Source organism: Loxodonta africana, chromosome 21 (assembly GCF_030014295.1).
Source record: "Loxodonta africana isolate mLoxAfr1 chromosome 21, mLoxAfr1.hap2, whole genome shotgun sequence".
Lineage (NCBI taxonomy): Eukaryota > Metazoa > Chordata > Mammalia > Proboscidea > Elephantidae > Loxodonta > Loxodonta africana.
Window position 1 is genome coordinate 71,231,050 of NC_087362.1, and position 25,858 is coordinate 71,256,907.

Below are 25,858 nucleotides of genomic sequence, written 5' to 3' on the forward strand. Positions count from 1 at the left end.
TCCCTGCTGAGAATTTGCATCTCCACCCCTGATGTACTGAATCAGAATCTACATTTTAACAAGATCCCCAGATGATCCTTATGTACAATAAATTTTGAGAACCACAACTCTACTAGTGGTTCTCAGAATTGGTCCCTAACCAGCACCATTAGCGCCCCCCCCACCCAGGAACTTGCTAGAAATGCAAATTCTCGGCAGGGTTTGAAACCAGAAGGAACCAGTTCAAAGCCCTGGGTCAAAGTAAAGGAAAAAAATCTTCTTTAGAATTGTAGAACTTCTCAAGCCATTCATTCTGTCCAGAAACATCTCCAGTAAAGATATGAAAAAATTAGGCCTGGGAACAAAGAAGAAAGGCAATGAACATTTGAGGGTTGGCAGACATTTCCTATAAAAAGCCGGATGGGAAATACTTTAGGCTTTAAGGGCCACACACTCTCTGCGGAAACTACTCAACTTGGCTATTGCAGAATGAAGAGCCAAGCAGACAGAGACAATACATAAATGATGGGTGTCACTGTGTTTCAATACAATGTTACTTACTGAAACAGGCCAGGTGGCGGGGGAGGGGAGGTGGAGGGAATTTGGCCTGTGGGCCATAGTTTTCAGACCGCTGCTTAAACTAACAAGCCATACTTTCCCCTCCTGTTCAAGGCGTTGCACAGAAGGAGTTACTAGAGAGTGATTCTGAAACATAGAAATCAAATATCGTCGTCTTCCTTCTACTTGCTTTTCAACTCCATGGCTGTTCAGGGATGTATAAACAAAATAAGGCGACGCTAATCAAAACGTTTGAATGACACAAATAACGGTAGATCTCTAATTCACGTAAGTGGATAAGCCTGGGGTTTTAATCTTAAACATAGAGAGTTCATGAATGTAAGTTTCTGGCATGGTTTACCGAATTATAATTGACAAACGAAACAGTAAAAATAGATTAATGCTAACATGAGTGATCAATTTCCCCCTGAAGTACCAAGCAGGTTTACTCTGCTTGGTACTTCATTGCTAAGGCTTCCTTCTGACAGGCTCAAATCCTCCACGATAGGCGCTGGGATTCCTTGCACTACGTTGAGGTGATGGTACCATGTTTCAAAGTTATTCCGAACCCGATTGGCCGTGTTCCTACAATACATTTTCCTAACCTCAAGATAAAGATCCATGCAGCTCTTTACCCTTTAAACAAAAAAGCTATTGTAATGGCATGTAGTCAGGGGCATGGCCTGAATACCAAAACCTGTACATGCGCTGCTAAACTGTTTAAGTATGGAAGAAGTAGTGTCTAATAGCATCAGGAAATTGAAATTTAAAAATTTTTCTCACTCACTTATTTGATGAGAACTGGGTATGCTGACAGGTGAAGCAGAAAGCCATTTTTCAAGTTAAATGCCAAGTGGTTATATAGCATAATATTCAGTCAAAATTAACCACCTCACTGCTGTACTGACACCCAGCGTATTTAATGCCAACTGTTCCTGCAAAGAAAACGGCAGACCTTTGGGAGTGCTGGCAGAAGGGGAAAGAAACTGTTACTAATACTTCAATTATGGAGTAGGCTCCCCAACTCTCTGAGTGGGAAAAATGGACTGGCTGCCTTACTGACACTAGGAAGCTGCTGAGAGTGGAGTTGAAGGCTCTCTGTGCTTTCCAGGCCCCTTTGAGTCTTTTAAAGCACACCCCAGAAATCCCCGGATTTAGGTGGGCCTGGGGCAGTCTCCGGAAACCCTGGTGGCATAGTGGTTAAGTGCTACAGCTGCTAACCAAAAGGTTGGCAGTTCGACTCCACCAGGCGCTCCTTGGAAACTCTATGGGGCAGTTCTACTCTGTCCTATAGGGTCACTATGAGTTGGAATCGACTCAACAGCGCTGGGTCTGCTTTTGGTTTTGGGGCAGTCTCCCTGCTAGCAAACCCTCTTGGAAAAAGCAGGTGGATGCCTGCCTACAAGCACAGGTGCCGGCCGACAGGTAGAGAGAGGTTGTTGCTCTCAGCTCTTTGCTGGCACTTATACAGTAAGACTCCCCAGCCTCCACAGCACATACAATGCATCTGCCCAGGGCAGAGGGTAGAGGTGACCCTTAGCAGCAGGCAGAAGGAAGTTCCTTGTTGGGTAGGATTTAGATGCCAAACACTGATTTGGAAACCTCCAATCTGGGGGGTAGATGGAAGGGCAATATTTCTCTCATTGGAAGTTCTAGCAGCCCTCTTCCTAGAATGATTTTATTAGTAGGTATGCTCAGATTCTCCAGCTAATGGCCCAGGAAGTATATCCCTCAAATTCTAACCACAAACAAAAACAGACTGTGGGATCTACTCACAGCTGCAAATCCTCAGTGACTAAGTAACCAGAGAAGTATTTTTCCTCCCTGCAAAGGTGGGGACATTCATCTGTAAAGTACAATGGCTGGCGGTGGCCCTTGGGTGCCTGGGACCTGCTGGGAACAAGGGGACAGCAAGGTTAGATGCTGGCCCATAAGCATTTATGGGATTCTTCCTCCCAGAAGGATGACCTTGGAATGTTACCTTTCTCAACCTTCTCATTTCCCTGTGTAGTGTTCCATTGGCTTCTCAGAACAACTCTGAAAGACAGGAAGGCAGAGATTCTGGGGGTTCCCAGGTACCTGGAAAAGAAGCAGGTCCAGAAGGAGATAGCAGGTGCCTGAAGCCATAGCATCTACTGGTAGATGGGCCAGGCCTAGTATCCTGGTCTCTTGGTTTCTAGTCTCATATGCCTATTTTATGAAATAACTGGCATCAAAAAAATTTTGTAATGAGAACAACCTAATAAAAACTTTTTTCTGTTAATCTTTGTTTTCTAGAAGTTGGAGAACACAGAAAAAATTAAAATAAAAAAGAAAAGAGATTAATTCTAACCCTACCACCTACCAATTGATACTAACCCGTGGATCAATTTCTCGTCTTCTCTCTCTCTCTGTCTCTGTGTTTGAGGGATCGTTTTTCTTGTTTTGCACTGAATTTAAGATCACTAACATTGCATACGTCATTAAAATTACTTGCAGACTTTTGGAACCCACCATACATCACAATTTATTTAGTGTTGACTATTTAGGCTGTTTTTAATTTTGTTGTTGTTTCTGGAGCTTTGAGCATCTCTGTGCATAATTTGGTATCAATAACTCTATTTCCTTGGGAGCCGATTCTTACATGTGAAATGGCCAGGTGAAAAGGACAGGCCAATGCTCACCCCAAGATTGCCATTGCCTCTCTGGGCCAGAGGTAGGCTCCCTTTCCAAGCAACGCATTCAGAACCACCGACTCAGGACCACTTTCAGCTAGACCAGGGTTTCTTAACCTTGACACTATTGACATGCTGGGCTGGATAATTCTTTGTCGTGGGCGCTGTCCTGTGCATTGTAGGATGCATAGATTTGGCCTCTACCCGCTAGATGCCAGTAGCACCACCCTCAACTCTGACAATCAAAAATGGTTTCAGAGACTGACAAATATTATCTGGAGGGCAAATGTGCTCCTGGTTGAGAGCCACTTAGCTAGACCCTAGTCTGGGCACCACAGCCAGAGGGATGAGTTAGCAACCTAGCGATGGAAGAAAAATTTAGTTCCAAGCCAAAGCCAGCTAAGTTTTCCCAAATTAAACCATACATATCACAGGTAGATATGCGTACATACCAAAACTACAAAACTAGCTCGTCCTCCTTCTTGCCCCACCTCTACACTCCTTAGTAATTGTATACATACTAGTGCTGTTTTTTTTACTTATTTTCCCCCACCGCTGTACCCCATGAGTCTCTCAGAGCAGAGTATTTCTTATTGATTACTGTCCTTGGCTTCTAGCATGGCACCTAGAATATAGTAGCCTTAACTTGATGAATGAATGGATGGATGAACGAATCTACAATGACACCAAAACTCTCTCCTATGCACACACGCACACACACATACACACGCACACACGTGCATGCACATACAAATACCAATAGTGGTCACGGAGAAAAGCAAGGGCTACAAACTACTGTTGCTTTTGACCAGACAATGATTTCTGATGGTCAAATTTCTCTGTGTAAAAACGAAAAATTTTCTCAGTTTTCAAAGAATAACATTCGGGGGTCAGGAGCAATGTTTTTTTTCCCGTGAGTTAGAACCCCCACTTTTAAATAAGGGTGTGTAGGTTGTCAAAGGAGATTAAAACTCTGCTTTAAGAGGAAAAGTGCTACAGCATTAACACGTGTCACTTAATGAATGGAAAGTTCTGTTATTTGGGGGAGAAGAAATGCATAGTCCACACTAAATATAATAACAACATAACCTGAAATAAATAATTGTAACAGTTTATAAATATTTAAATGGTAAATCTAAAAGTCCTGAGGGACTGGGGAAGGCAAGGAGGGAAGATCTGACTTGTAAAGCACTAAAAATAGGTTCTGACATATACATTTTTAGATTTCTTTAGCTGGCAGGAGAATGTATATCAGGGCCTTTTTCCCAAAGATAATGTTAGAGCAAAGTGATCATTATAGGGTTATTAAGTGACGGAATTGTTCCGAATGAAAACTGATCAAAGGGCTCAACGAAGGTAGAGAAACCCCCAAAACTCCCATTTTCTGACCTGCAGTCTGGCTGCAGACACCCGGAAGATTCACGCTGAGTACTGGATCCCACTGGATAAGCAGAGAAAATCCACATCAGAGCATACAGACCCAATCAAATTTCAGGACACACCAGAAAATTCATGCTACTCCTTTTTGAGAACTCCTGCCTGGTGCTAAGTGCTTCACAGAGATTTCAATGATATTCACACATTTTCATTATTTGGGGACTATTATCCTTTTGATTGGGTAGGTAGATGATAGCTAGATAGACAGACAGACAGATAGATAGATACTGTCCCGTCAGTTCCAACTCATGGCAACCTATGTACAATAGAACAAAATGAAACGTTGCCTGGTCCTGCATAATCCTCGTGATCACAGGTGTGTTTGAGTCCATTGTTGCAGCTACTGTGCCCGTCCATCTCACTAAGCGTCTCCTTCACCCTCGCTTGCCCTCTAATTCATCAAACATGATGCTCTCCTTTAGCAATTGATCCCTCCTGATAATGTGTCTAAAGCTAGTGAGTTGGACAATGTTCTGTTGTGATCCATAGGGTTTCCATTGGCTAATTTTCCAAAGTAGAGCTTGAGACCTTTCTTCTTAGCCTGTGTTAGTCTGGAAGCTCCACTGATATCTGTCCACAGTGGGTGACCCTGCTAGTATTTGAAATGCCAGTGACATATCTGCTAGCATCACAGCAACATGTAAGCCACCAGAGTACAACAAACCGAGAGATGATAAAATTGAGATCCAAAGAAGCTAAGAAACTCTGCCCAAGGTCACTAGGTTGTGGAGCTGAGGTGTGGGGCTAGGATTGCCTGAATGGGAGCACTCTGATATCAGGAAATGGGCTCTTTTCCTCAGCACTGCCCGATGTAAGAGGATTTACACCTCAGTATCTTGGGCCAGGCATAAAGTTCATCCTTTTATCCAACTAAGACCAGTAGTGGTCATAATACTGCCCTCCCCACACATCCATTTCGTCCACCATTTTTTTTTTTTTTTTTCTGTCTACTCCAATCATATATGTCTTCTAATTCAGGCTAATGAAACGTGAGGGGAAGTCTGTTGATGAGTGTCTTAGTTTTCTGGTGCTGCTATACCAAAAAATATCACAGTGAGTAGTTTTAAAGAACAGTAATTTGTTTTCTTACAGTTCTGGAGACTACAAATCTAAATCAGGGTCTCAACCAACCACGTCCATTCCTTTTGTAGGCTTCTCTCCTAGTTTATGGTGATTGCCCTCAATCCTTGACATTCCTTTGCTGCTTGTAAATGCATCTGCCTCTTTTGTCACACACGCCCCCTCCCCCCATGTGTCTTTGTCTCTTTTGCTCTTTTTAAAAGACACCTATCAGAAGAGATTAGGTTTAGGACCCACCCCACTCCACTAAGACCTCATTAACATAGCAAAAGAAAACCATATTTCCAAACAGGTGTATGGTTTAGGAGACACAATTCAATCCACACAGTTAGGGTGGTGCTTTGGGGAAAATGCTCTCTCTCCTCAAAGAGAGCCACCCATGTAGCTGGTTTCTTCTTGGTCTTCTTAATTGTCATGTCTGATACATCACCTGGAGCTGGAAAGACCACCTCACAAACACAAGGGGAAGCAGGCTTAGGGTGAAGTGGATGCTGAGGACAGGAGAGAAGAAAGGGGGAAGCAACTTGGGTCTTTGATGACTATTGAGCTGCTCATAGGGCCATCTCCAGGACATACTCTACCTCTAAATATAAGGTAATATATTCCCTTATTATTTAACACAGCTAGGATCGATATTTTCTGTTACTTGCGGTCAGACCGGATCCTAAATTATCTAGGACTATGCACAATGGATCAGTAATGGTTTTATGTATGCAAGTGGTACTTCAGAAATGATGGTTGATTGGCCAATATTCTATGTAGGGTCAAAATCTGGCAATGGACAACTAGCTCCCAATGGCCTCCCCAGCCTCCATTTTAACCTTCTTTTACTGAAAACTCCCTATTCTTCCCTGTAGGATTCTCTCTCCTTCGCTCTGTAACAGACATTTGCTGAGAATTGACCAATTCCTCAGCTCCTGAGAGGGGGTTACTGATTGGCAAGAAATCAACAAAGCCCAGCCTCCTAGCTAGAGTGATTAGTTCAGGTATAGTCTCAGGACTCATTCTGAGCCAATGACAAATGAAAGGCAGTTTTCTTGGAGCTCCTACAAAAGGAACTTATTCACTTTTTTAGGACAGTAACCCTCCTCTCTCTTTTTCTCTGGGTTTGGGAAAGAAAACACATTACCCCAAGATTTGTTGGCAACCATCTTTCTCTCAATGGGAGGAGACAGCCGTAGGATAAGGCTGAGGCCACAAGAAGCAGAATAGAGAGGAATTAAGAAAAGCATTAAGCTACTGAATCAAACTAAACCCTGAAGTCCTTCCTACATTTTTATTTTCCAGTTACATGAACCAATATATGCCTTTTACTATTCTTACCAGTATGAGTTAGTGTTCCCATTACTTGGAAACAAAGGCATTGTAACTAATGCACCCATCACCCATCTGCCCAGGATTCCAACAGGAGCACCAAGACAGGCATTTGGAGATTCGGTCCCAGAGACCTGGGCCAGGTGTCCCCAATCATCACCACATAACCAACCACAGATAGACATTCATGAGGGACTTTAGCAGGGAAAAGTCCTTGGTGTACAGTTGGAGAAGAAAATTCTAGTATGTAAATCAGGAGACTGAGTGCCTAACCTGACACACAGAGAAGAAGGAAGAAGAATCCATGTAAGAGTGTCTAAGAGAGTCTTTTCCTGATTCTGAGGGTCCTTGCTCAGATAGCTGAATGCAGACTATGGAACAGTCTTTCCGGGCAGCCATTGACAGCAGTATGGACTTGGTTGTCTGGGACTCTGGTCAATAGAAGCATTTAGTTAAGGGAAGGGAGCAGATACTTCCATAGTGTGCTTCTCTGTCTGGTGATCCTAGGACACTTACAGGTAACAATATTCCTACTAGGACAAGTGGCCAAAAAATGTGATCTTTTAATTATTGTTTTAAAAGTTACCTTAACAGCTGTTCATTCTCACTGTTTCCTGTTCCATGGCAATGAAATAAAATCTTCTCTAGGAGTGCCCAGCTACCTCCACGGTCTTGTGTGGAACAGAAGCTATTTTGCCCTTCCTGGTTGAAGTATCTCACCTCACTCATCTTCCTGTATCCCACAGCAGAAAACATTAAGCTTAATTACTGATTATTATTACGTTGTTGTTGTTAGGTGCCATCAAGTTGGTTGCCACTCATAGAGACCCTGTGTACAACAGAACTGTCTGGTCCTGCACCACCCTCACAATCTTTGTTATACTTGAGCCCATTGTTATAGCCCCTGTGTCAATCGATCTCATTAAGGGCCTTCCTCTTTTTCTCTCACCCTCTACTTTACCAAGCACAATGTCTTTCTGATCCCTCCTGATAACATGTTCAAAGTATGTGAGAGGTAGTCTCACCATCCTTGCTTCTAAAGAGCATTCTTGTATTTCTTCCAAGACAGATCTGTACACTCTTTTAGCAGTTCATGATATATTCAATATTCATTGCCAACACCACAATTCAAAGGTGTCCTTTCTTCTTTGATCTTCCTTATTCATCCTCCAGCTTCCCCATGCATATGAAGCAGTGGAAAACACCATGCCTTGTGTCAGGTGAACTATAGTCTTCAAGGTGACATCTTTGCTTTTCAACACTTTAAAGGGGTTTTTCACAGCAGATTTGCCCGATGCAATGCATCTTTTGATTTCTTGACTGCTGCTTCCATGGGTGTTGATTGTGGATCCAAGTAAAATGAAATCCTTGACAACTTCAATCTTTTCTCCATTCATCATGATGTTGCTTATTGGTCCAGTTGTGAGGACTTCTGTTTTCTTTATGTTGAGGTGTAATCCATACTGAAGGCTGTAGTCCTTGATCTTCGTCAGTAAGTGCTTCAAGTCCTCTTCACTTTCAGAAAGCGAGGTTGTATCATCTGCATAATGTGGGTTATTAATGAGTCTTTCTCTAATCCTGGTGCCCCATTCTACATAGAGTCCAGCCTTCTCAGATTATTTGCTCAGCGTACAGACTGAATAAGTATGTATGGTGAAAGGATACAGCACTGACATACAATTTTCCTGACCTGAATCCGTGTAGTATCCCCTTGTTTTGTTCAAACAACTGCCTCTCGATCTATGTACAGGTTTCTCATGAGCACAATTAAGTGTCCTGGAATTTCCATTCTTTGAAATGTTATCCATAATTCATTACGATCCACACAGTGGAATGCCTTTGCATAGTCAATAAAAATAGGTAAACATCTATCTGCTATCCTCCACTTTCAGCCAGGATCCACCTGACATCAGCAATGATATCCCTGGTTCCACGTCCTCCTCTGAATCCGGCTTGAATTTCTGGCAGTTTTCTGTTGATATACTCCTGCAGCTGCTTTTGAATGCTTTTCAGCAAAATATTACTTGCGTGTGATATTAATGATATTGTTCAATAATTTCCACAGTCTGTTGGATCACCTTCTTGGGACTAGGCATAAATAAGGATCTCTTCCAGTCAGTTGGCCAGGCAGCTCTCTTCAAAATTTCTTGGCATAGATGAATGAGTACTTCCAGTGCTGCATCCATTTGCTGAAACATCTCAATTGATATTCCATCAGTTCCTGGAGCTTTGTTTTTCACCAATGCCTTCAGCGCAGCTTGGACTTCTTCCTTCAGTACCATCAGTTCCTGATCATATGCCACCTCCTGTAGTGATCTCCTAGTCACTATACCTTCGTTTTGGTATAGCAACTCTGTGTATTCCTTCCCTCTTCCTTTGATGCTTCTTGTGTCATTTAATATTTTCCCCATAAAATCCTTCACTACTGCAACTCGAGGCTCGGTTTTTTTCTTCAGCTCTTTTGGCTGAGCGTGTTCTTGCCTTTTGGTTTTCTAGCTCCAGGTCTTTGCACATGTCATTATAATACTTAGTCTTCTCGAGCCACCCTTTGAAGTCTTCCGTTCAGCTCTTTTACATCATCATTGCTTCCTTTTGCCTTAGCTACTTGATATTCAAGAAAGAGCAAGTTTCAGAGTCTCTTCTGACATTCATTTTGGTCTTTCCTTTCTTTCCTGTCTTTTTAACAACCTCTTGCTTTCTTCATGTATGATGTCCTTGATATCATTCCACAACTCATCTGGTCTTTGATCATTAGTGTTCAGCGTGTCGAATCTATTCTTGAGATGGTCTCTAAATTCAGGTGGAATATACTCAAGGTTGTGCTTTGCCTTTTATGGACTTATTCTAATTTTCTTCAGTTTCAACTTGAACTTGCCTATGAGCAATTGATGGTCTGTTCCACAGTCAGCCCCTGACCTTGTTCTCACTGATGGTATTGAGCTTTTCCATCATCTTTTTCCACAGATGTAGTCAATTTGATTCCTGTGTATTCCATCTGGCGAAGCCCATGTGTATAAGTCACCATTTATGTTGTTGAAAAAAAGTATTTGTAATGAGGAAGTCATTGGTCTTGAAAAATTCTGCGTGCCATCTCCGGCATCATTTCTATCACCAAAGCCATATTTTCCAACTATTGATCTTTCTTCTTTGTTTCCATCTTTCGCATTCCAATCACCAGTAATTATCAATTCATCCTGATTGCATGTTTGATCAGTTTCAGTTTCTTCATCTTTGGCCTTAATGGTTGGTGTGTAAATTTGAATAATAGTCATATTAACTGATCTTCCTTGTAGGTATATGGATATTATCCTATCACTGACAGTATTGTACTTCAGGATAGATCTTGAAATGTTCTTTTTGATGATGAATACAATACCATTCCCCTTCAAGCTGATATTCCAGGCATAGTAGATCATATGATTATTTAATTCAAAACGACCAATACCAGTCCATTTTAGCTTACTAATACCTAGGATCTTGACGTTTATGCATTCCATTTCATTTTTGACAATTTCTAATTTTCCTAGATTCATACTCTGTGTATTCCATGGTCTGGTTATTAATGGATGTTTGCAGCTGTTTCTTCTCACTTTGAGTCATGCCACATCATCAAATGAAAGTCCCAAATGCTTAACTTCATCCATGTCATTAAGGTCAACTCTAGTTTGAAGAGGTAGCTCTTCCCAGTCATCTTTTGAGTGCCTTCCAACCTGAGGGGCTCGTGTTCATGGCACTATATCAGACAATGTTTCACTGCTATTCATAAAGTTTTCACTGGATAATTCTTTTCAGAAATAGACCACTGGGTCCTTCTTCCTAGTCTGTCTTAGTCTGGAAGCTCACCTGAAACCTGTCTGCCATAGGTGACCCTGCTGGTATTTGAATACCGGTGGCATAGCTTCCAGCATCAAGCAACATACAAGTCCCCATATTAAGACAAACTGACAGACACATGGGGAGTTCATTATTCTGGACTTTAAAAAATATACATGTCAATGCATCATTTCTGTTAGAACCCTAGGCATTGTTTAGAATTTTTGAGCAGAAAAAGCTTCCTTGTTTTAAGGTGAAATTTCCATGCTTCTTTCTCACTCTCCAAATCCTTCTGCTCCTGGGATATGATTGCCTACAATTCACTGCTTCTAAGACTAAAGGAACCAGGTTTTTTTCTTTCGCTCACTCTTGTTTAAGGACTCTTGTGTCCCTGGGTCTGACTCTTGTATTCTCATGTGCCCTTTGTTGGGGAATGTTGAGCTTGAGCCAACCCATAGGCTGGGAAGCAGGAGCTAAAACTCCTCTAGCACTCGATGTCTAGGGACATGCGTGAAGATCACAGACAGTGTCTGCTGTATTATCAAGCCCCAATCACGTTCCAAGGTTCATCTTCTATAATATTATTTTCCTTAAGAAATCTCAGTGCTTTCCCACTACTTGCGTGGCAGGGGCCACACTGGCATTTAAAGGTTTTTGTTGTGTGTTTGTAGCCACTGTTTCCATATCATTCCCCACTGTTTCTGCCTGCTTCAGCCAAAGAGAGATTCACTGACCCCAAATATGCCTCATACCATTTTGTCCCACCACCTTGCTCAGACCATCCTCATTTTCATCCAACTGTCTGAATTCTACCACTCTCCTAGGGTGGTGCAAATGCTTAACATTTTTGGCTGCAAACTGAATGGTTAGAGGTTCAAAAACACCCAGAGGCACCTTGGAAGAAATGCCTGGAGACCTACTTCCAAAAAAATCAGCCATCAAAAACTCTATGGAGCACAGCTCTACTCTGACACACATTGGATGGATGGGGTTGCCATGAGTAGGAATAGACTCAAAAGCAACTGTTTTTTTTTTTTTTTTTTCAAGACCTTGCTTGAGCTCTCCATGCCCCATGGATTTCCCGTGATCACTGAGTACTCAACCAATGTACCTCCAGGATCTCCCTGAATACCCATCACCTGTCAATGCCCATCATTTGTTATGCGTGACCAGTACTGCCCATGTATGGAACTGGCTTATTTCTTCAAGCCTCTAAGAAGAGAGGGGCGAAATCTCTTTCTCCCTCCCACAACACTTTCCCCAAAGATCTACATAGAAAGTAGAGTCCTGATGACTGGTTCCTTTCTCATCACTTGGTGGACCAGGTAAACAAGGGCAGCTATCTCATCTGAATGGCGTTGGGGATCATGACTCACTTGGCCTGGCCTCGATAAGTTTCCAGGGGACTCTGGTAGAACAAAATGATGAGAAAGCGGACAGCCCACTGTCAGATGAGTCTTAGAGAATCAGAAAAAGCACTGTCTATCAAACCCAGAAGAAGCTCTAGAAATTATCTAGTTTCAGCCCCTTATTTTATAGGCAAGTAAACTGAGGTCCAGCAGGATGTGATTTCCCTAAATCACTAAGCTAATTGATGGAAGAGTCTAGACCAGAATCCAGGTCTCTGGACTCCTAATAGATGGTTCATTCTATTCCCTATGCATCCTTTAGTTAATAATCAAATTCTATCTAGTTCTGCCCAATTGGATGCTTTTGAAGTGAGTTTTTCTGCTTTCCACAGATATGACATGAAGACAGTGTGCTGTGGTAAAATAAGTTGGCAAAATGATGAACCAAAATTTAAATTGCTTTTTTTTTTTTTTTTTTTTGATTCAGGAAATCTAAGAGTTTCTAACATGTTAATCCAAGAAGATGATAAGATATGTACACTTCCCAAATTTAACTGATTATGGAACTCTTCCTCAATCTCCTAACAAAATATCTTGAGTCATTAGTGTACTGGGACATGTAACTCGGGAAATGTGAGCCAATCATAATTTTCAGTGAAGGAAGGCGCAAAATTCTCCCCCAACACCCAGCATCCACGTGACTTTAGGCAGTTGCATGCCGGACATAAGCTCCAGGATGCATCTGAGTTTGTCTGCTTGGAGAACTGCAAACTGTCACTCTTTGAGAGAATCTGCAGAGTGGGAATGGGGGTAAAGGATATTTTGTGAAATTTTAAATTAAAATTTTAAAAAGTTGATATTTAAATTTTAAGAAGTGTCCATTCCTGACTATCTCTAATGTGCAGCAGCCTCAGAGCCGTTAAACACATGGGTGTGCACTTTACCAGTTCAAAGACGGGTCCTTCTGAGACTCCCAATGGGTCCCTCTACAGCCATCAGAGACAGAACAGCACAAAAGAGACCTCGATTGTGCAGCGGACGCATAAGATTAACTTCCTGGTTGGCTGTGGCACAAGTTAACTTAAGAAAAGGCATTATCATTACTGAGTCTTGCCACATATTTCCTATTGAGTTATCATGAGGGTATTACAAAAAAAATCATAAGAGTTGGCAGTAACTCAGTAAATAAAATCACCACTTTAATTGCTCCAGTGTAACAGGTCGACCATTATCAAGAAAGGTTTTGATATATTTTTTAATTAAACAGTGACTCTGTTGATCTATTTCACTGATAATCAAGCAATTCTCTTCTCTTTCCCCACCTTCCAAAAGAGCTTTGCTTCATGTCCATTACCAGATGGCAGAAATGAGGGAACCTAATCTTTGCTCTGCTACTAATTGGCTATGTAGTCTTGGGCAAGTTACTCTCTTTTCCTGTACCTCAGTCCCCCAATTTTTAAGGGTCGATGTCTTTGTGATTTAGTGCTACTGTAACAGAAATACCACAAGTGGATGGCTTTAACAAAAAGAAATTTATTTCTTCACACTTAAGTACGCTAAAAGTCCAAACTCAGGGCATTAACCCTCTCTGTTGGCCTTCTCATCAGTCTTCCCCTGGACTAGGAGCTTCTCCACACAAGGACCCTGGGTCCAAAAGACCCGTGTTGCTTCTGGCACTGCTTTCTTGGTGGTATGAGATCCCCCTGTCTTTCTGCACTCTTCTTTCTTTTAAGGGATTGCCTCAAGACACAGTCCAATCTTGTAGATTGACTCCTGCCTCACTAACACTACTGCTGCCCATCCTTCCTCATTAACATTACAGAGGCAGGAATTTACAACATATAGGAAAATCACACAATACCGGGAATCATGGCCCAGCCAAATTGATATACACATTTTTGGGGGGACTTAATTCAATCCATGACAGGTGGGAAAGGAATAAATATTTTCCTAAGTCCCTTCCAACTCTGGAATTCTATAATGTGAATGCATGATATTGCATTATTGGAGAATATTTTTACAGTAATAGAACCTTGCAGTTTCATCTTTTGTTCAAAATTCTCCAAGAAACTTAGGAGTGGTAGTGCTCAGTAAGAGTGAACATATATTGCTCTAAAGAGCCTCTGGGATTTGCCCTTCCCACCTTCACTAGTTCACTCAGGTGGTTATAGAACTGCTCCCTGGGTTACAAAATGGGAATGGTGGTTTCTGGTTTACTTATAAAAATCCACTTATCCTTACCTCTGAATGGAGTTAACCTGAACCCCAAGACCTCACCTGAAGGTGATCAAAAGTCCCCTTTCTGCCATTTCTCAGCCTTACCTCCACTTGATCCCTGACCTTGATGGAGGGAGTGTGGCTCAGTTGTTGAGCTGGAATCTCTGACAGGAAGTGCAGCTCAGTAGTTGAGCTAGAATCTCTGACAAGAGGCTGTCATGGTGAAAATCTAAGTCCAGTGCTTGCTAGCTGAATGACCTGGATAAGTTGTTTGACGCCATTTTATAGGTGGAGAAGTTAAGGAACAAAGAAGTTAGCATCTACCTCATAGCGTTATGTTGTTGTCAGTTCCAACTCATAGTGACTGTATGTACAACAGAATGAAACACTGCCTAGTCCTGTACCATCCTCAAAATTGTTGTTATGCTTGAGCCTATTTTTGTAGTCATTGTGTCAATCCATTTCATTGAGGATCTTCTTTTCTGCTGACCCTTTACTTTACCAAGCAAGGTGTCCTTCTCCAGGGACTGATCCTTCCTGATAACATGTACAAATTATGTGCTAAGTAGTCTTGCCATACTTACTTCTAAGCAGCATTCTGGTTGTACTTCTTCCAAGACAGATTTGTTTGTTCTTCGCCAACACCACAATTCGCGAAGGCATCAATTCATCATTCAGCTTTCGAATGCATATGATGCGATTGAAAACATCATGGCTTGAGTCAGGAACACCTGAGTCTTCGAGGTGACATTTTACTTTTAAATACTTTAAAGATGTCTTTTGCTGCAGATTTGCCCAATACAAATCTTTCTCTCAAAAGATGCATTGCATAAGGTTATAATAACAATAAGCGATTATAATACACATAAAATGCTTAATACAAGGCTTGGCATGAGGTAAGCACACCATTACATTTCAGCCATCGTTATTACTATCTTTATTTTACCACAGAGTGGTTTCATAAAACCAACAAACTTACAGATTGTGACCTCACTGAAGTTTGGAGGTGGCCCCATGACCATCACTGTCTCACTTTCCGGACCCACCCCCCCGCCATCGGCAAAGCCAGCTCTCCCGCCATGTGGACTCCCCACTCCCCTCCCCCCGTGTGGTGATCCAGTCCTTCAGTCACTGTGGGGGTGCCAAGGCCTGACCCCTTGACTCAATCTGGGGGCATTTCTGAAGGGCCTTCCCAGTTCCAGGGCTCCCTGTGGGGCCTGCTGCAGCCCCAGTTGTACTGGCATTGTGGTCAGCTCCTCCCTCTGCCCACTCCTGCCTCCCTCTCTTCTTCCTTTCCTTCCTTACATGGCTCCCCAGAGAACGCTCCCCAATAAACCTCTGCCTGCGACTCTCCACCTGAGCCTGTTCCAGGGAACCCAGCTGCTAAGATTTGCCTCTCTGGGCTCTTCCAGACATGCTGGCTGGAGCACGAAGGGCTTCCCACTGCAGAACTAACATATCAGGACTGGAAGGAAGCCGCAGAGATTTTCCTGAGCTGGTACCTGAAGCAAAGGGACTTAGAGGTGGAAGCCCTTGCTAAGGGCGCAGGACAAGTGTCCCTGCTGGGTGAGCTGAACTGTGCCTGCCTCTTGGGAGGAGGCATCCACTCCCTAATGCCTCTAGAGACCCAGAACTTAGAGGAGCAAGACCTTTCCTCCACTTCTCTGGGCTCTAGCGTCCCAGAGTACCCCTGGGGTCTGCCAACCACTAGGGCTTCCCGTGTGCCTGCCCTGCTCTCCCGATACCCTTCTGTGCCTCACTTACTGCTAAGGGTGTGCTGCTGCAGGCCTCCACATCAGAGGAATGTAAGAGCACTTTGATCTTTCCTTGGGTCAGTGGGGAGAGGACTAAATTTAGATGTAGCAGAGGATGAAATGGAAGGGGAGGAAAAAAACCAGGCAGTGCTAATGCCTGATGTTGTAGGTCGCAGGCACAGAACTACTTCCTAGCTGTCTGAGGCATCTGTGGAGGGAGGCCCTGCTTAAACTCATCCATTTTCTTATTAGCCTTTTGGACACTATGAAGAGCTTTCTAGAAAACTGGAGAGTAAAGCAATCATAATTCTAGGGGGAAGTAGAACTTTCTCTAACTGCAGAAAAATGATCTCAGAAAAGCACTGCGGCCACCTGGGCGCCAGCAAATGGTTTGCAGGTCAGACGAATGCAGGAAACAAGTGGGAAGTGCCACTCAGAGAAAAGCCTGCACAGAGAAGACGTGTCTGCCTTTTTCACCCCCCACTCCTCTTCTTCCAAGGTAGCAGGTTAAATAAAAGGAAGGAGAAGGGCCAGATCCCTGAGTGGCCAGATTTCTCAACCCCGGCACTATTGGCCTTTTTGGTGGCACAGTGGTTAAGTGCTGGGCTGCTAACCAAAAGGTCAGCCATTCGAACCCACCAGCCACTTGGCAGAAAAAAGATGTGGTGGCCTACTTCCTTAAAGATTACAGCCTTGGAAACCCTATGGGGCAGTTCTACTTTGTCCTATAGGGTCTCTACGGGTCAGAACCCATTCCACAGCAAAGGGTTTTAATTTTTTGTTACGGGGGCAGTCCTTTGCGCTGTAGGATGCGTAGCAGCATCCCTGGTCTCTACCCACCAGAGGCCAGTAGCTCGCTTTCTCACTAGTTGTGGCAATCAAAAATGTCTCCAGACATTGCCAAATGTCCCCTGGGGAGCAAAGTCACTCCCCATCCCTGCCCCCATTGGGAACTACTACCCTAAAGTACAAATTGGTGCCTCCACATGGATGAGGACCTGGGACAGGCTCTCTTATGTAATAACGTCACAGTGTATAATTTACAAAGCAGTTTGCATACCTTGCTCACTTTCATCACCTATCGCCAGAGTCTGCAAGATGGAGCTCCCACAGAGGGCGTGGCCAGAGGCATTGAGCTCTTCAAGGGGGAGGGGTGCGGGGAAGAGGGGGTCCAAGCAGGAAACATGGTGACCCAGACACCTTTCACACAGCCTTTTAATATTTGTCAACATGTGTCTAATGGAGCCAGAAAGATGTTTTCTTTTGAGAGAAATTTCATGCTTTTTCCTTTACGATCAAATTAAAGGACACAGTATCTACTTTGGATATAGCATTTTAATTTATCTGGAATTGTCTCTTATTTTGTCATTTTTGTTGCAAATCTGGATACTATTAACCACTGTTCATAGATCAAGAGGCAGTCGTTCAAACAGAACAAGGGGATACTGTGTGGTCCAAAGTCAGGAAAGGTGTTTATCAGGGTTTTATTCTTTCACCATACTTATTCAATCTGTATTCTGAGAAAATAATTCTAGAAGCTGGATTATATGAAGAAGAATGGGGCATCAAGATTGGAGGAAGACTTATTAACAACCTGCATTAAGCAGATGACACAACCTTGCCTACTGAAAGTGAAGAGGACTTGAAACACTTACTGATGAAGATCAAAGACCACAGCCTTCAGTACCGATTACGCCTCAACATAAAGAGAACAAAAATCCTCACAACTGGACGAATAAGCAACATCATGATAAGCAGAGAAAACACTGAAGTTGTCAAAGGTTTCATTTTACTTGGATCCACAATCAAAACCCATTGAAGCAGCAGTCAAGAAATCAAAAGACACGTTGCATTGGGCAAATCTGCTAAAAAAAAAAAAAAAAAAAAAAAAAAAAACCTCTTTAAAGCGTTGAAAGGCAAAGATGCCACCTTGAAGGCTAAGATGCACCTGACCCAAGCCATGGTGTTTTCAATCGTCTCATATGCATGCAAAAGCTGGATGGTGAATAAGGAAGATGGAAGAAGAATTGATGCCTTTGAATTGCAGTGTTTGTGAAGAATATTGACTATACCATGGACTGCTGAAAGAACGAACAAATCTGTCTTGGGAGCGGTACAACCAGAATGCTCCTTAGAAGCAAGGATAGTGAGACTACGTCTCACATACTTTGAACATGCTATCAGGAGGGATCAGTCCCTGGAGAAGGCCACTTTACTTGGTAAAGTACAGGTCAGCGAAAAAGAGGAAGGCTCTCAATGAGATGGATTGTCACAGTGATTGCAACAATGGGCTCAAGCATAACAATAATTGTGAGGATGGCACAAGACTGGGAAGTGTTTTGTTCTGTTGTACATAGGGTCGCTATGAGTCAGAAGCGACTGGATGGCACCTAATGACAACACTGACCACTTATACTTACTAAGGATAGAGAAAATTTCCATGGATGAAATAAAAACACTTTGTTAAAAATGTTCAAACATATTTTTTCCTGAACTTTATTTTAGCAAAAAATTTCCTTTTTCTCTATTACTTTTACTTTATTTTTTATTTGTTTGTTTCAGTTTTCAGAGCTTTTGGGGGGGCCTAATTCAGGTTTGTAATTTAATCAATCACCTGTCCTTGGTTCATCGCACAAGGGTGCGTGTTATTTGCTTTAATGATTCAGTGATACCAACACCAAGCTCAGGTGAGAGGAGTACCCAGCTGGTCTTAGGATTGAGGATATGTAGCAGCCCTGTATAACTCGCATGCACTTTGATAGGAGTGGGATGAAACTCCATTTGGCCACTTGGGTTAAGGGCTGTGGCCTGCATAACTGGTACTCATTCAGAAATATCTCCACATCATTACGGGAATATGACCTGGTAACTGCCTGTCTGCCCCTCCCTTGCTTTGTTTTGCTTCTATGATCAGATGAAGTCCAGTAACTACAGATGACATCCTCAAACTCCTCGAAAGAGGCTGATGGCCTCTCTCTACTGGAGAAGTGCGTCTGCAGACTACCCCTCCTCACACCCGTATTTCATGTCATTCTTGGTAAACGGAATTCCAAAAAAATCTTACAGAAGCTAAAATCACTAAAATTTCACCAAGATCTTTTTGTATATATGTTTCATGTTTTGTTGCTTAGACTTTAAAAAAAAAAATGGCCGATAGTATCAGGCACACGAACTAGCTCTACGATTTATGGTGTGTGGGAGAAAACAGAAAGTACCGTAGATTTGTATAATTTTCTTTCTTTTTCACTAGAAAAGATGTATTGTGCTGGTACTAGGAGTTAGATGAAGAAAAGCCATGAAATTCTTCAGGGGATTATGTGAAAATTGTCAAGCTGCTAGGATATCCTCATTGTCCATGAGCCAGCCTCAAACAAAATACATTTATACTCAAATTTTTCAGTTTCCTTGGACAGTAGCTTTAGCCTGTGTGGTTGTAAAGTCCCACAAAAGAGTATTTACTTTATCTTGTCAGAGAATGTAGTCATAAAAGAATCATAAACGCCGTGTGTTTATCAGATTGTCTCTGCATACTGGTTGTCACTGGAGACACAGCTTCTCTTTTGCCCTCTCTCCCTAAAGAAAAAGAAACAGCTCATCACTCTCTTCAACAAAAATTCCAGGAATCCTAAGTTATCAGATAGAAGCCGTCTTCCCATTAGTACTATGTGGGTGATAAACAATGTTTTATGCCCTATAATTAAGGTACAGGTAATGAGCAATTATGCAGATCATGAATTAATTATATTTAAAACAGAGGCCATTACGATCAATATTCCCCACATTCCAACTGCGTCCTGGAATTAGTAAATCTAATTAAAACTTTCAATTGGCAGCAATCTGTTTATACCACCTTTGTGAAGGAGTATTCACAAAGTGATCTGTTTTTACCACCTTTTTGTGAATATCACAATTAACAGCTGAGCGTGACGTATACGTACCATGGAATTTTGGGGTGTAGGGGTGTCATCTTTGCTTTGGAAGATTAATTAAGACACACTTTATTGGAGTGATTCCTTGTTCTCACCAGCTAGCTGCTGTGGAGTCAGTGTACTGGGTTGGGCAGTTTAGACATCTTTGCAGTGGTTGCTAGGGCTGGTCTTTCTGATTCCAAGTATCAGAGCAATTGTTTCAAAGTGAAGCTGGAAGCAACAGCTGTTGGTGGGTACAGGTAGTCCCCAGTTTATGACAGAGTTCCGTTCTGACTACTTTACCTTAAGTCAGTTCTGCCGTAGGTCCTGTAAGTCTTTTGTTTTTTTAGTTTTCATTATTATTGCCTTTATTATAAGTATCTTTATAAATCCAATCTTTGTCTGTGGGGGTTGGAAACACTACATATAAACTTACTCATACATTTTAATACATGCATACATATTAACCAAAACATATTACTAACTATAAAAAAAAATCTGTTGCCATCAAGTCAATTCCAACTCATAGCAACCCTTTAAGATGTACAGAAAGAAAAATAACCAGATGGTCATAAGTGTGGTTCGTCGTAACTTAGATAAATTGTAAGTCAGGGACTACCTGAAGGTGATGGGTGTTTTGTCCCTATCCAGCTTCTGATTTTTTGAGACCCACTCTTCTCTCACTCCCAGTCTGTACTGTCAGTGGGGAAGGCATTCCTCTCCCCACCAAGTGGGCTCATGTCTCAGTCCTGACCAATTACATCATCATGTTTCCCTGGCCACAGTAATTGGTTCAGGGATAGACTCATGACCTTATCAGAGTCTCTTAGGCTCTGATAACTTTTCTGTGACTTTTGAGAACAAAGTTTCCCTATATTCCAGTGGACTTGAACCCTAAAATATGGAAGTTGGAGCTCTTGGCAGCCATGATACCACGATGCAGAGCAGAGCTGAGAAGGAGAGAGACCAGGTCCTAGTGATACCACTTGTATTTGCAAATATAGCTGTGCGTGAAGCCATCGATTTCTGAAGTTTTCAACTATATATTCCAATATATTCTCTTTTTTTGTCTAAGCCTCTCTGTGAGGGGTCTTTTGTCACTTGCAAAGCATCTAATACAGCAATTCTCATACTTGGTGGATCATTATTTCAAAATACCTATTTTATTAATTCATCCATTAAGAAATAAAAATTCTGGCCAGAATTAAGGGCTTAGTGTGGCGGGTGTTGGGGCAGGGGTAGGGAAGAAGACTTGTCTCACTTTTGAATGAACATCCACGGTGAATATCTGCTTTTTTATTAAATATTCAAGATATCTTATCAATTTGTGGCAGGTATACCTCTGAAAATGTTGACAGGGTATAAAACTTGGGCTATGGTTTGAGAATTTCTCCTTTCCATTCTTCCCAAACTCCTGATGACAGATGACAACATGAGTCAGCATTAGTCTTTAGATTTCCTTGAAAACGATGCACCTCTTTATAATTGATTTGGATGGTGGCAAGGATGTCTCCCCAAAATAATAATGATTGTACTAAGTCAATGGTATGAGGAGCATCTTAAGCAAACTGGGCTTTTTTCTTATTTTTGGTACCACGCCTTTCCTTTTACAAAACAATTTTATAGCCATTATCTTGTTTGATCGTCACAGCAAAGCCTATGCCACTCACCCATCCATTAGTTCATTGTGCAAGTATTTCCTGGGGGCCTACTAGGCAGTAGGCCTGAGGACTCAATTAGACATGAATTTGTGTTGAGATCCAAGAGACATGGATCGCTCTTGAATTATTTGGGACACTGTGCTTGCAGAGGCTGGGGTAAGATCAGTGACTGTTAGATGCCAAACCGCAGTTTTTAACTCTTATCTGGGAAGAAAATAAAAAGTACACCCCATTATAATCCATTTAACAAGTCCACCCATCTGTCTGTTCTCTAATATCCAAAAACTCTTACACTGCAGGCAGAAGTGTTCTGTCCTGAAGCTGATAGTTTTGTTCATCAGGTCCCCTTGTCTGGACAGGGCCTGCCCATAGCTTTGAGAAGGACCCTGGGGATGTAATCATGGGGCCAAGCGCTTTTGCAAAGTTACAAAGTTTTTTTTTGTTCTTTGTTTTTTTTTTTTTATTAACTTTTATTAAGCTTCAAGTGAACATTTACAAATCCAATCAGTCTGTTACATATAAGTTTACATACATCTCACTCCCTACTCCCACTTGCTCTCCCCGTCTTGAGTCAGCCCTTTCAGTCTCTCCTTTCGTGACAATTTTGCCGGCTTCTCTCTCTCTCTATCCTCCCATCTCCGCTCCAGACAAGAGTTGCCAACACAATCTCAAGTGTCCACCTGATATAATTAGCTCACTCTTCATCAGTGTCTCTCTCCCACCCGCTGACCAGTCCCTTTCATGTCTGATGAGTTGTCTTCGGGGATGGTTCCTGTCCTGTGCCAACAGAAGGTCTGGGGACCATGGCTGCCGGGATTCCTCTAGTCTCAGTCAGACCATTAAGTTTGGTCTTTTTATGAGAATTTGGGGTCTGTATCCCACTGATCTCCTGTTCCCTCAGGGGTCCTCTGCTGTGCTCCCTGTCAGGGCAGTCATCGATTGTGGCTGGGCACCAACTAGTTCTTCTGGTCTCAGGATGATGTAGGTCTCTAGTTTATGTGGCCCTTTCTGTCTCTTGGGCTCTTAGTTGTCATGTGGCCTTGGTGTTTCATTTTCCTTTGCTCCAGGTGGGTTGAGACTAATTGCTGCATCTTAGATGGCCGCTTGTTAGCATTTAAGACCCCAGACGCCATATTTCAAAGTGGGATGCAGAATGATTTCATAATAGAATTATTTTGCCAATTGACTTAGAAGTCCCCGCAAACCATGTTCCCCAGACCCCCGCCCTTGCTCCGCTGACCTTTGAAGCATTCATTTTATCCCGGAAACTTCTTTGCTTTTGGTCCAGTCCAATTGAGCTGACCTTCCATGTATTGAGTGTTGTCTTTCCCTTCACCTAAAGCAGTTCTTATCTACTGATTAATCAATAAAAAACCCTCTCTCACCCTCCCTCCCTCCCCCCCTCGTAACCACAAAAGTATGTGTTCTTCTCAGGTTTACTATTTCTCAAGATCTTATAATAGTGGTCTTATACAATATTTGTCCTTTTCCCTCTGACTAATTTCGCTCAGCATAATGCCTTCCAGGTTCCTCCATGTTATGAAATGTTTCACAGATTCTTCACTGTTCTTTATTGATGCGTAGTATTCCATTGTGTGAATATACCACAATTTATTTACCCATTCATCCGTTGATGGACACCTTGGTTGCTTCCAACTTTTTGCTATTGTAAACAGAGCTGCAATAAACATGGGTGTGCATATATCTGTTTGTATGAAGGCTCTTGTATCTCTAGGGTATATTCCTAGGAGTGGGATTTCTGGGTTGTATGGTAGTTCTATTTCTAACTGTTTAAGATAACGCCAGATAGATTTCCAAAGTGGTTGTACCATTTTACATTCCCACCAGCAGTGTATGAGAGTTCCAATCTCTCCGCAGCCTCTCCAACATTTATTATTTTGTGTTTTTTGGATTAATGCCAGCCTTGCTGGTGTGAGATGGAATCTCATCGAAGTTTTAATTTGCATTTCTCTAATGGCTAATGATCGAGAGCATTTTCTCATGTATCTGTTGGCTGCCTGAATATCTTCTTTAGTGAAGTGTGTGTTTATATCCTTTGCCCACTTCTTGATTGGGTTGTTTGTCTTTTTGTGGTTGAGTTTTGACAGAATCATGTAGATTTTAGAGATCAGGCGCTGGTCGGAGATGTCATAGCTGAAAATTCTTTCCCAGTCTGTAGGTGGTCTTTTTACTCTTTTGGAGAAGTCTTTAGATGAGCATAGGTGTTTGATTTTTAGGAGCTCCCAGTTATCGGGTTTCTCTTCATCATTTTTGGTAATGATTTGTATTCTGTTTATGCCTTGTATTAGGGCTCCTAGGGTTGTCCCAATTTTTTCTTCCATGATCTTTATCGTTTTAGTCTTTATGATTAGGTCTTTGATCCACTTGGAGTTAGTTTTTGTGCATGGTGTAAGGTATGGGTCCTGTTTCATTTTTTGGCAAAGGAATATCCAGTTATGCCAGCACCATTTGTTAAAAAGGCTTTCTTTTCCCCAATTAATTGACACTGGTCCTTTGTCAAATATCAGCTGCTCATAAGTGGATGGATCTATGTCTGGGTTCTCAATTCTGTTCCATTGGTCTATGTGCCTGTTGTTGTACCAGTACCAGGCTGTTTTGACTACTGTGGCTGTATAATAGGTTCTGAAGTCAGGTAAGGTGAGGCCTCCCACTTTCTTCTTCTTTTTCAGTAGTGCTTTGCTTATCCAGGGCTTCTTTCCCTTCCATATGAAATTGGTGATTTGTTTCTCTATCCCCTTAAAATATGACATTGGAATTTGGATCGGAAGTGCGTTAAATGTATAGATGGCTTTTGGTAGAATAGACATTTTTACTATGTTAAGTCTTCCTATCCATGAGCAAGGTATGTTTTTCCACTTAAGTATGTCCTTTTGAATTTCTTGTAGTAGAGCTTTGTAGTTTTCTTTGTATAGGTCTTTTACATCCTTGGTAAGATCAAAGTTACAAAGTTTTTAACCGCAATTGATTGAGAACAGTCTTTTTCCATCTCTACTTCCCCTCCATCATCAGTCTCCTTGTGTAGGGTAGAGTTGGAGTGTCCATGGGTAATTTTGGAACCTGGCTAAGGAGAAATTGTGTATACATTTATTTTGGGCTTGGAGAGATATATTTATATATTCACAATAACTTCCATGTATAGTTTTTATGCTAGCAATGCTGACGGCTTAAAGGAATGAAAAAGAATATCCCTACTGTTCTATATACTTATTCATCCCATGCAGGCCATGGATGTAAGGACCAGAGCTTTTATCAGAATATGTATGTGTCCAATGGCACCTACAAAAAAAGTATGTGGGTTGCAGAAGATTAACAAAGTTTGGGGTGGATGGAGCCAGAAGCTAGTCTGTGGAGATTTTTCAGGCATCAAAAATTATTAATATAAGTTCTGTTGTTATTGATGCCTAGTCAAAATGCAAGTCCTCCCCTATCAAGCATATACCTCATATAAAATATGCAATTATTAACACACCATTTTTTTTTTCTCCTTCTTGGCCAGGAATAAGAAAAACAATGTATGAGATTTTATATGTTTGTAAGTCACAAATCTGCAGGAACACTTCACTCAACGAATTCATCCAAGCATGAATTTACATGTTTTATGCATGCTACAGGCAGGCTCTTTCTATCCCCACTATAGATAAAATTGTTGAACAAAGAGAATGCAGACCAAAAAAACCATAGGGAAAAAAAATGTACAATGGCAATGTGTCAGAATGTTAATAAAAAAAAACATGTTATTTTATGAGATAATTGTGATATTTGTCAGCTTTTTCAAATGTGCATTTTTTATAATTTCTTTTCCCATTCTACAGAAATATTTACTTTCAATCCCAATTTTGTATGCATAATGCAGACTTCTTAAGGAAGGCTTTCAAAGTTGTATAAGCTTGTAAGGGGTGCAGTGGTTAAGAGCTATGCCTGCTAACCAAAAGTTGGGCAATTGAAATCCACCAGATGCTCGTTGGCAACCCTATGGAGCAATCCTACTCTGTCCTATAGGGTCTGTATGAGTCACAAGTGACACAACGGCAGCAGGTTTTATAAACTCTGGATCCACCCCTGACTGGAATTCTGTGCCGCATTTGAAATTCTGGGCTTCTAAACCTGCAGCTG